The following is a 10,264-nucleotide window of genomic DNA, read 5'->3' as shown; positions in this document are numbered from 1 at the left end:
TCTCTTCATCTCCACCCACTGCCCCGCTCCCTCCCGTCACCTCCCGGCCTCCCCAGCCCTGTTTATTTTCAGTGGCGATAAACCCAGCTCCTCATCTTGAGAACTGATCTTTTTTTGAGTAAATTTAATTAAGTACGTTTTTAACTCCGCTCCCCTCGGCCTTGGCAGGAGGGAGCCGTTTGTCTTACAGACGACTAGACTGATGGAAAGGAAGGAGGGAGGGGGAAACGAGAAGGCCGGAGCCAGCGGCTCCCCGGCCTTCCCTCCCTTCACGGAAAGACATCATGGAAAGACATCAGTTAATGACGTGCGTCTGGGCCATGCAAGTCACTGCAGATGGCAGGGTGAGGGTGGTGGGGAGGAGGGATGGGGCTCTAAGCCCGACTTTGACCACGTGACGGATGAGGTGCAGCTCCAGAAACAGGTGTGCGTGCAGGTGCCCATGTGTCTTGGGCGCGGGGCTAACCACCCTCCTGCTACCGCTGGCATTTTCCATGGCCTCCCACCAGAGAGAAAAACGGCAAACGGCCAAAGCGGGCTGTTTCCTTCCGCCTGCATTCTCCTCTTCTGTTTCCATTAAACGCCGGTTATTAACATTAGGAATGGAACTCCACCACGAGCAGCCGTCTGCAGTGAATGCTGCTGTCTGGGGGGTTTACTAGAAGCTGGGAAAGCCACGTGAGGGCCACTTAATGGCCACCTTAACTAAGTGGGTCCGAAGCACAAACCGCTCCCACCCTGGGGGGGGGACGGGGCTGGTCAGTTCCGTGGGGGAGGGGGGGCATGCCAGCCAGGGCGCTCCCCACTCCCCACAGGAACCGGGTCATGCCCAGGTGTGCACAGCTGCTGGGTCACAGGCCAGCCATGCACAAGGAGCCTGGGGTGCAGCCTCCCAGCCTGCAGCTGTGAAAACATGAGTGGGGCCTCCAGGCAAGTCTGTCCCAGAGCGGGACGGACTGCGGGCCCCCAGCCCAGGCCTCCCCACCTCCCTGCCGATGGCGAATTTCAAGAAGGGCAGCGTTGCGCCCCCCTCTCCCCCCACCTCCCGCCACCTCCACTTGGGTCCTGACCAGCCTTAGAGTGGGAAGCTGGGCAAATGTGAGATTACTAGGAACAGGCCTTCGAGCTTTTGGAGCCACCGGACACCTGGAGGAAGAGTAAACGCTGACGCTGACTCCCGCTGGGTTCACTCCCTTAACGGGGAAAGACGGATGAGCGCTCAGGGCCGGGATGAGCACCCAGGTGCCGGGGGCCCTGCCTGCCGTGAAGGAGAGGGGAAGGCTGGCGAGGCCCCTGGGCTGTGTCTGTCCTCTGGACGAGGGACAGGTGCGACCGAGGAACGGGAACAGGGGTCCCCCCGCCACAGGGATCCTGACGCCTGAAGGAGATACACACACTCCCTCCAAAAACAGGAGCCACGATAACCACAGAATAGCAAGCCGTCTCCTTGGTGAACGGAAGGGACAGCACGCCTGTGGATTTCTCTCAGTCACTGCTCTGAACTTAGGCACCGTCCCCACCCTCAGAATACCGGCAGAAATAACGACCAAGTGGAACGGGGTGCCCGTGACGACAGTGCAGACTCGAGTTTGTGGTGCACGGGCGTGTCTATGGATGTGTTGTCCTGGGGACCGGAGGGTTTATCTGTCAATCTTTGTTCGTGTTTATACAGTGTTTCTGCGTGCCCGTGTCCGTGCGGGTCTCCAGGCACGTGTATAAACACGCCTGCGTGTCGGCGTCCCCTGCGTGCGTCAGCCTCGAGCGCAGCAGATCCCCTCCTCACCCTGTTTCTCTACTCCGTGCCCCCTCTCCGCGGACGGAAGTGCAGCCCGAACCCTCTGTGCTGGAGTCTGCTGAGAGCCGCAGAAGGAAGGAGCTATGCAAGACGAGGAGGGGAAAGGGGACAGAGCTGAGGAATGCGGGTGGCATCGTCGTCATCCTGACGACAGCAGCTCCTCGAAAGCTCCAGAGAAACCAGAAAAGTTCCAAGGCTCCTTCTCTCACACGAGCCATAGCTGGTCAGCCCGAAGGAGCACAGTTCATGTCTCTTCACCCCCTAAACAGGGTCAGGTTCTACCTACTGACCAATCAAGAATCTACCGAACACCTACCATTGGCACATTTTTCCACCGTCACTTACGTGGTTGAGTCACACAGACTCTGCCATTAAAAGTGCATCTCATCTACCGAGAAAAGTGTCAGCCCTTTGTAGTGTCAGTAAATATGTGTTGAATCGCAGGATGAAGAACTTGCATGAAGAGACGAACAAGCAAATTCTGTCTTCTTTGCCTCCCCCGCAGGGTGGGGGGCAGCACATGCTTTTCAGCATGGGCCAGAGGCGAGTTCGAATCCCGTCTTGCCATGCTCTGGGTGGGTGCCTCTGCACACGCCCGCCTAGCCAATCTCCTGTGAGGTCGCCATCTGTCAAACGGCGACAGCACTACCTAAAATAACGGGGTGTTTCAGAAGAAGCAATGTAGTGATGTATGTTAAAAAAAAAAGCAAAAGGAGGTTCAATGAACTTAGGTCCCCTTCCCTGTCCGGTCTCGATCCAAGAATGACTTCTGAAGACAGAATAAGTTTGGATGGTGATTCCAAGAACGGGCTCCGGAGTCCAGGGTTCAACTCTCATCTCTAAGACCTGTGGCCTTGGGAGAGTCACCCCACCTCTCTGTAGCTGTCATGTCAGTCATAAAATGGGAATTCCTCATAGGGCTGTTCTGGGAGTACGTAAAATAACACACGTCAACAGTTCAGAACAGGGCCGAGCGCACGTGAAATTCCTAATAAATTCGTTCCCGTCTCTGGCGAAGGTGAAAGGTGCCTGGGGAGGAGTGACCGAGGTCTTTCTTGAGCACCTCGAGTGAGTGGAACAAGGGCAGACGAAGGGGGCCTCCTGTCCGTCCCACGCCCTGCACGACGGCCAGGAACGGAAATGCTCCCGTGAGGAGAAAGGCATTTCAGACAAAGGGAAAGGGCGGAGTGTTCTAGATCTATCCTGCGCTGTTCCCGCTGGAGACACAGCCCCTGACACTCTCGGGGTCCATTTGTGTTTGCGACGAGGAAGCCTGAACCTCTGGGTCTTCAGGAGGGGGAAATCCAGGTGACCTCTGACCTTCAGAATTCCACAATCTCCTTTCAAAATGACCTCTGCTCGAGTCACGAGCTGGACAGCTGAAAGGGAGTCCTTAGCCACGTCAGAATCTGAAAAGGACAGTTGGAGAGACGGCAGCCTGAAGCTTTCGGTGACACTGCCAGCAGCTGACTAGTTCAAAATCTGCAGGGTCTCAGCCGCCGATCAAAATGTGTCACAGAGGGCCAAGAAAAAATGAGAAGGGCTGTCTGCACTTGTCCAAGTGGCTCGCTTGACTCATGTACTTTCGTGGCCTTCCCGAATCACATCTCTCTCCCCTGCACGAAACCGTGGCCTTTCCAGGAGGACGCTGACCACGTGCGTGACTTGTGGGTCATGCCGACCTGGAGGAGGCACAAAACGCTGGATGCTGGAGAAAAAAAGATTGGGAAATGGAAGCAGACATCCCCCGCCCCGGATGCTGAAGACATCCAAGCTGGTCATCATGCCCTGCGGACCAGCCAGGGCCTTTGGGCAAGACCAGTCAATTATGAGGAAGAAAAAAAAAACCTACTGAATTTCATGGAATAAATTGTCCTAAAAATGAGCAAATGAAATCTTTGAGCCATCAGAAGAGAAACCCATGTTCTTTATCTTTGTAGCAGATTTTCCTAGCTGGCATCCTGAGCTTGGGGAAGGAGCCATGGTAGACACTTGGGGTAAGGGGCCATAAACACAGGACATCAGAGAGTCCTCTTGAATCTGTACTTCAGCCAGAAATTAAGAACATCAACACGTAGACCGTGAACGTCGGCGCCACAGTATTTGTTGGCCATGTCCCTCTTGACGGGGGTCGGACACAGGGGACCACCTCTCCATGCCTCCCGTTTTGGGCAGGGTTGAACCTGGAGGTGACTGTCCCTTCTCCAGACACCTGTGACCTGGCTAGGGCTGGCAATCGTTTTCACTGGGGGCCTGTCATCACTCCTACAACCAGGAAAGTCACAGCGACTAAGTGGGGTCGGTCATTCCTGCTTCTGAGACACAACGAACACCTTGCCCTCTCAGTCCCAGCCCCGATCCAAAGCCGCAGGCTGAGATTGGCCCACCCTCCACCCGGGAGCGACCAGAAGACGCACGACACTCACTCTGGCTCACAGCTCCTCGGAGCATGGCCGCTGCTTCCCAAAAGCAAACAATCCAGGGAGATGGTTCTCAAACAACTTCGACTACAAAGCACCCGGAATGTGCTTTTTGGAACATTTTTAGACACTAATATAGTAAACCTGTAATATCACCAAACAGATATTTCGGTGGTAAATGAAATTATAACCCCTTTCTACTAGACATTAGCTTAAATAAACGATAGAAAGTATCGCGGTTTTAAGATGAAATGTGAGTACTTAAAATTTACAAAAGAATTCTATGCGGTCACTTTGCCTTTTTCTCTTCCACTTGGAAAGCACACAGAATTACTTCCTTGTGGCTGGGGAGCCCCTCTCGGCCGGGCTCCCATTAACCCAATGGTCCCAGGGTGAGACCTGCTATCCTAACATAAAGTTCACGGACATCAAGGACGGGGTCACCCGGGGAGTGGAGAGGAAGGACGTCAAGACACCTCTGGTCTCCCCAGGAGGATGCTGGAGCCAGGCCTCAGAAGCCACCTCCTTCGACACTGAGGGAGTCATCCTTCCTCCTGCGAAAGCTAGAAAACTGACAGACAGAATACTGGTAGAAGCAGTGGGGATTTACCATTCCACATGGCAGCTCGCAGAAAGTGACCGGAGGGGCCGCAGAGCTGATTCTGTCTAAGGCCCGGACACTGGCTGCACCTGCACCGGGTCTCAGTGGCGGTGGCTGCCTGGAGCTCTGGGCCGAGAAAGAGTCTAATGCTCTTTGGGTCACAGCAGAAAAGCGGCAGTGACCTGTGACTTCTACCTGGGCTCACCCAGCCCCTCGTGGAAGAAATAAGGGAGGGAGCTGAGCTCCAGACAGAGAGCAGACGATTTAGAGGTAGGGCAGCACTGAAAACACACTTTGGCTTTTTGAACACTGATTTACACAGTGGAATTCAATTCAAATCAACATTGTATGCGTTACTGTGTACGCGTGGAACATGGTAGGCTCCAGGAACTCATAAACGCCTCATGGTAAATCACTGACATCCTGGGTTAACCGCTGTTTACGGTGAGAGTGAGTTCTTCGATTAGTTTTCCATTTCGGGTCACCGTTTTAAATCTGGGCAATCAGAAGGGCATGTAATGTCCAAAAGAAATCTCGACTGCCTTGTCCATGTACGTCGATCTCTGCCAGGACCTTGTGTGACCGCTCTAAGCTTTGGGTGTGACCCCTTTGACTGCACCCCAGAGCCAACACGCTGTACGCAATGCACGCACTCCAAGAAAGTCATGTGGAATTCTCATTTCCCGAGTTAGATACCCGGAGTCCTGAGGACATGTTGGAGTCACAACACCATGACGCTGAGTAAGTGGAACACTTTCCTGTCTAATACGAGACGTCTGGGTCTTAGTAAAGCCAGAGACACTGTCATGCTCTGACTACAGGAAGTCCGGGGCTTTGTCTAACGTCACTGACGACCCTGCCACAGAATTCTAGAAGTGGCATCATCAAAACCCACACCTGGACCTGGGAGGCTTAGCCAGTGGCTCCTCATCTGACCACACGTTTTCCCTTCCCTGCTTACCCTGGGAATGGCATGCTTTGTTCAGAAAGTGGCTGATGAACGGCACACCTGAATACGGAGATTTTTAATGAAAATGAATTTTTCGGTGTGTTAAGTGCATAGACAGAGGCAACCAAGGGACTTTGGAGACTCAAGACTGAGAAAATACGGAGAGAATGCCTGTGTGGAGTAGCGGGGTGTTTCAGAGGGAAATGCATCTTGAAGCCCGAAACCCACTTGGGCTCACGAGAGCCCCGGCAGTCTCTGAGGCCACATTGAAGACAGCCTTTTTTTTTTTTTTTTTTTTTTTTAATCTGTCATAGCTTTTCAAAGGGAATGTGAAATACATGCCTGTGAATGTAGCCAAGGAGGCGTGCTCTGGGAAGCGCCCATGGTGTGAGTCAAGGGGGCAGGGACCCACCTAAAAGTAGAAGGCCCTCCCCGATTCCCACACCAGACCCTGTCACACTCCCGCAGCGTCTCAGTCCGACCCCAAGACTGATGCTCAAGCAGGGAATCAAAAGACTGGCTCAATAAGCTAGGCAAGCCGCGGCGTGGAATACGACACGGCCATTCGAAACCGAGTCGGAAAAGCATTTAAGGCAGAGGAAACACCCCTGACAGGCTGCTACATTTAAAAAGTAGAATCAGACAAGTCAGTCTGCACCGTGAGGTTCCGTGTGGGGAGTTCGCATCGTGGCTGAAACGGGGTCTGTCCGTATGAGCGGGCAGCACTTGAGTTCTTGACGTTCGAATTTCCTGTACTTAGCAAATTTTCTAAAGGAAACATGTTCGTTTTATAACTGAAAGGAATTTCAACAGGTTGTTGCCTGGCTCTTGACGCAAATCACCAGGGACCTAAAACATAAAGATTCCTATTTGCAGACTGTAATTTTTTTAAAAGTCTGGTTAAAGATTCTAGGTACTGCATTCTAATACGGAATTCGGTGATTTAAAAGTTCATCCTTATGCATAGTTGAACTCTCTCTCTTGCTACAATTTAAGTCATGTTTTACTTGATCTTACAGTGAGTAAGACTTTTAGGAATTCCTAAATGTCCCCTTCGTCTTCCCTTTAAACTAAGCAAACTCCCTTCGTAAGGCGCCCTGTTTTCCATATCAAATCATTTCCATTTTTCCCTCCTGTATTGTTTTTTCCATTTTTTTTTTTATAGAAAATTGCGGCCAGAACAGTAAGCATCGTTCTTAAGGGGTAGTTTACAAACACACATACATGCACACCCACACACACCCACACCCTTTCCATCTGCTAAAGAAAATCCACCGGATAATTTTTTTTCAACAGAAGGCACTCAGATCTTAACGGTTTCTTGATCGACTTTGTATCTACTCATTTCTATTATTACAATACTCCCTCCCTACTGAGAATTCTCATTATACGAAATTCTAGTATATGTAATTTTAATTCTGTGTATTTTTTACACATTAGAGAGAATTGCAGTTTGAGTTTATAGAAGTCACCAGTTCTTCAGAGGTATTACATAAAAGTGCATTGAAATATATATAGTCAAATCATATTTAATAACATGGAAAGATGTCACAATATGTCACGGAGTTGGATTAAAAGATTACCCAACAGGATATAAAATATAATCAACAAATTCAGACCAACAGGGCCTGGCAGACTGCACGAGACAGGCTGATTGGTCGGGTACTGGTGCTGACTGAATATCAAGTCGCAAAATATTTTGAACATCGCTTCTAAGAGTACCAAAATGGGCTATTATTAACCGCTCTAAATCTCGTTTTCCTTATCTATAATAGCGGAGAGAAGAGGGTAGAAGTTTTCCTACTCTGGAAGCCATTGTGTGGCTTGGAAACAATGTATATAACATGCCCTGCAAACAGTAGGCACGCGACACGTGACCATGAATACACTGAAACACAATATTCTCAATCATTCGGGCTACAGAGCATCGCAGAGCCCTCCTAATAGGAGCCTCTCTGCGCTTCCATCCGAACAACGTGGGCCACGTAGTCTCACCCCATCACCCCACCCCTCCCACGACACTGCCCCGCCCCTTGGTTAAAAAAATAATCGAGGTTTTGTAAAAATGAATGGGAGGACACGCACATGGAAAAAAATAACAGCAGAAGGACATAAAGCAAAATGAGTAACGTCAAGTATATCTGAATGGTGGTAATGGAAGCTATTTTTACTTTCCATTGTTTGTAGTCTATATGGATCGCCACGGAATAAATATCGAAATACCTACAAGGATAAATAAAACGCTTTTTAAATTAAAAAATATATATGTTTTGAAAAAGCTGACATGGGAACGGGCACATAAAATAATGTTTCTGATCCCGTGTGTCTAAAAAACAGTTTTAAGAAGATTACAAAGCACCTCATTACATTTGCAAAGAATGGGAGTCTTGAAAAGTTTCTAGGCAGCAAAGAAGAATAAAGGGAAACAGTCTTCTATTACTTGTTAATAGTGCAGACTGTCACTGATCGTCCCCTCAGTGCTCTTGGCTTTACGGCTTTATTTTCAAGGAATGAGAACTATCTCTCACTCACGATGATAGGCCTCAAGCCCTGTTTCTCTGAAAAGGGCATAAAGTTTTTGAACCTAAATTACCCTGCCACGAATTCTCTTTGCATGAGGTTTTGTTGTGAATATGGCACTTATGACCAAGGAGGCTGTGCTATTAAAATTCTGTTTCTTTGCATGTGTCCTTACTGTCCCTCAAAAAATGGTGTGGGGTTATTTGAAGTAAAAGAAGATTAGATCCATGTCTCTTTTCATATACAAATGTTAATTATAAATAAATTTAAATTGCATTGCAATATATAAACCTATAAAAAAATTCTAGGAAAAAGCGTAGGTCATGATCTCTGTAATTTTGAAAGTAGGTCGTCAAAAAACAAACGAGTGGCAGATTTTAGGACATACAAATCAAGACAGCATATGCGGCGATTATCATAATAGACAAAATGGAATGAGGAACGACTGGGAAGAATATTTGCTTGGAACAGATGTGCTCTTCCAAAGCAATACAAAAAATGTGGGGACAGGTGGGTCTAAGGAAAGAGCATCTCACCAGATGGCAGAGCCACCTAAGTGACCTGTACTGTGCAAGTCTCTACATTTCAACAGGACCCAGCATTTAGAGTAGCCCTGGTACAAGTGACCGGAACTACATTTCTCTTTGAACTTGGAATATGAGTACACGACCTATTCGTTTTAGTCTTAAAAGGGAAAGAGATGAGACATTTCTTGTACCTGACTGCCTTTGAATGATACATTCATTTTTCTGCCTACATTTTCTTTAAACACACACACACACACACACACACACACGATTGCACCATAAGGGAAAATGTCATTTTATGCTCTTTTTAAAGAAATCTGGCTAAAAGCATTTGCACATTTTGAAAATAAATAAAGCAAAATTTTAAAAAACGGGGTAAAGATTACGGTGAGATGAGATGTGCTTGGGATGGCGCCAGGCATGGCCCACTATGAGGCCGCTGAGCTCGCTCTTCCCCACGTGGAACACACTTCCACGACGGCCCCATACTTGTTCCCTCACTTCATTCAAGTGTTGGCCCAAGAGTCACCTCCTCCGGGAAGCCTTCCTTGACTACACTTATTTAAAGAGCCCTACGTCTCTCCATCATTCTCTGAGTTCAACCCTGTTTCATCTCTGCCTGAATGACATTAAACATTATCTATCTGCTATGCTGGTTTCACCATCTCCACAAGGTCAAGGACACTGTTTTAACATTATTTTATCCTCAGGCCCCAGAGGGATGCCTTATATATACAGTAAATGCTCAATAAAATATTTGCTGGTTGAATACATAATAAATACTAAGTGATGTTCATTGTCATTAGAAGTAATAAGTATCTATCTTTCGGCCGGGGGCTGAGATCATCAATACTGGTTGACAGTAGAGGTTAAGAAGTTGAGTTGGAGACAGATATTTTCCCCAACTTTTATACTTTGAAAAATCCAAACCTACAGAAAAGTTGGAACAACAGCACAATGAACACTCCTACACTTTTTACTTAAACTCACCCATTCCATTCGCCCTTGACCGCATTTGCTGCTTCTTCCCCCCACAAACATGGATGTGTTTATACGTACAGGTACATGCATGTGTAGACATGTGGATCGTGGGTGGGTAGGTGGGTGGACGAACAGACAGACACTTTATTTTGGCTAAACCATTTGAGAGGTAAGTGTAGACATCATGACACTCAACTCCTCCACGCTTCAGCAGGTGTTGTCAGAGAACAGGAGCATTTTCTCATAAAAACGCAATGCGGCCACTGTACAGGGGAAATATGACACACAGTGCTATTGTCTAACAAACTGCTGGTTCTCACGTCGCCCCGTCCTTGATACGTGAGGTGTTTTTAATCCAGACACCGGCCAGGATCAGCACCGCGCCTCGCTGACGGGTCGGCGCACTCCGCCCGGAGTTCCCGGCCAGCCCTCTTTGTTGTCACGACGTTGTCACTTTTGAATGGCCTGGTC

The sequence above is a fragment of the Pteropus vampyrus genome, unplaced genomic scaffold, assembly GCF_000151845.1.
Source record: "Pteropus vampyrus isolate Shadow unplaced genomic scaffold, Pvam_2.0 Scaffold458, whole genome shotgun sequence".
Lineage (NCBI taxonomy): Eukaryota > Metazoa > Chordata > Mammalia > Chiroptera > Pteropodidae > Pteropus > Pteropus vampyrus.
The sequence above is the reverse complement of the archived record's forward strand: the minus strand, read 5'-3'. Positions refer to the sequence as shown.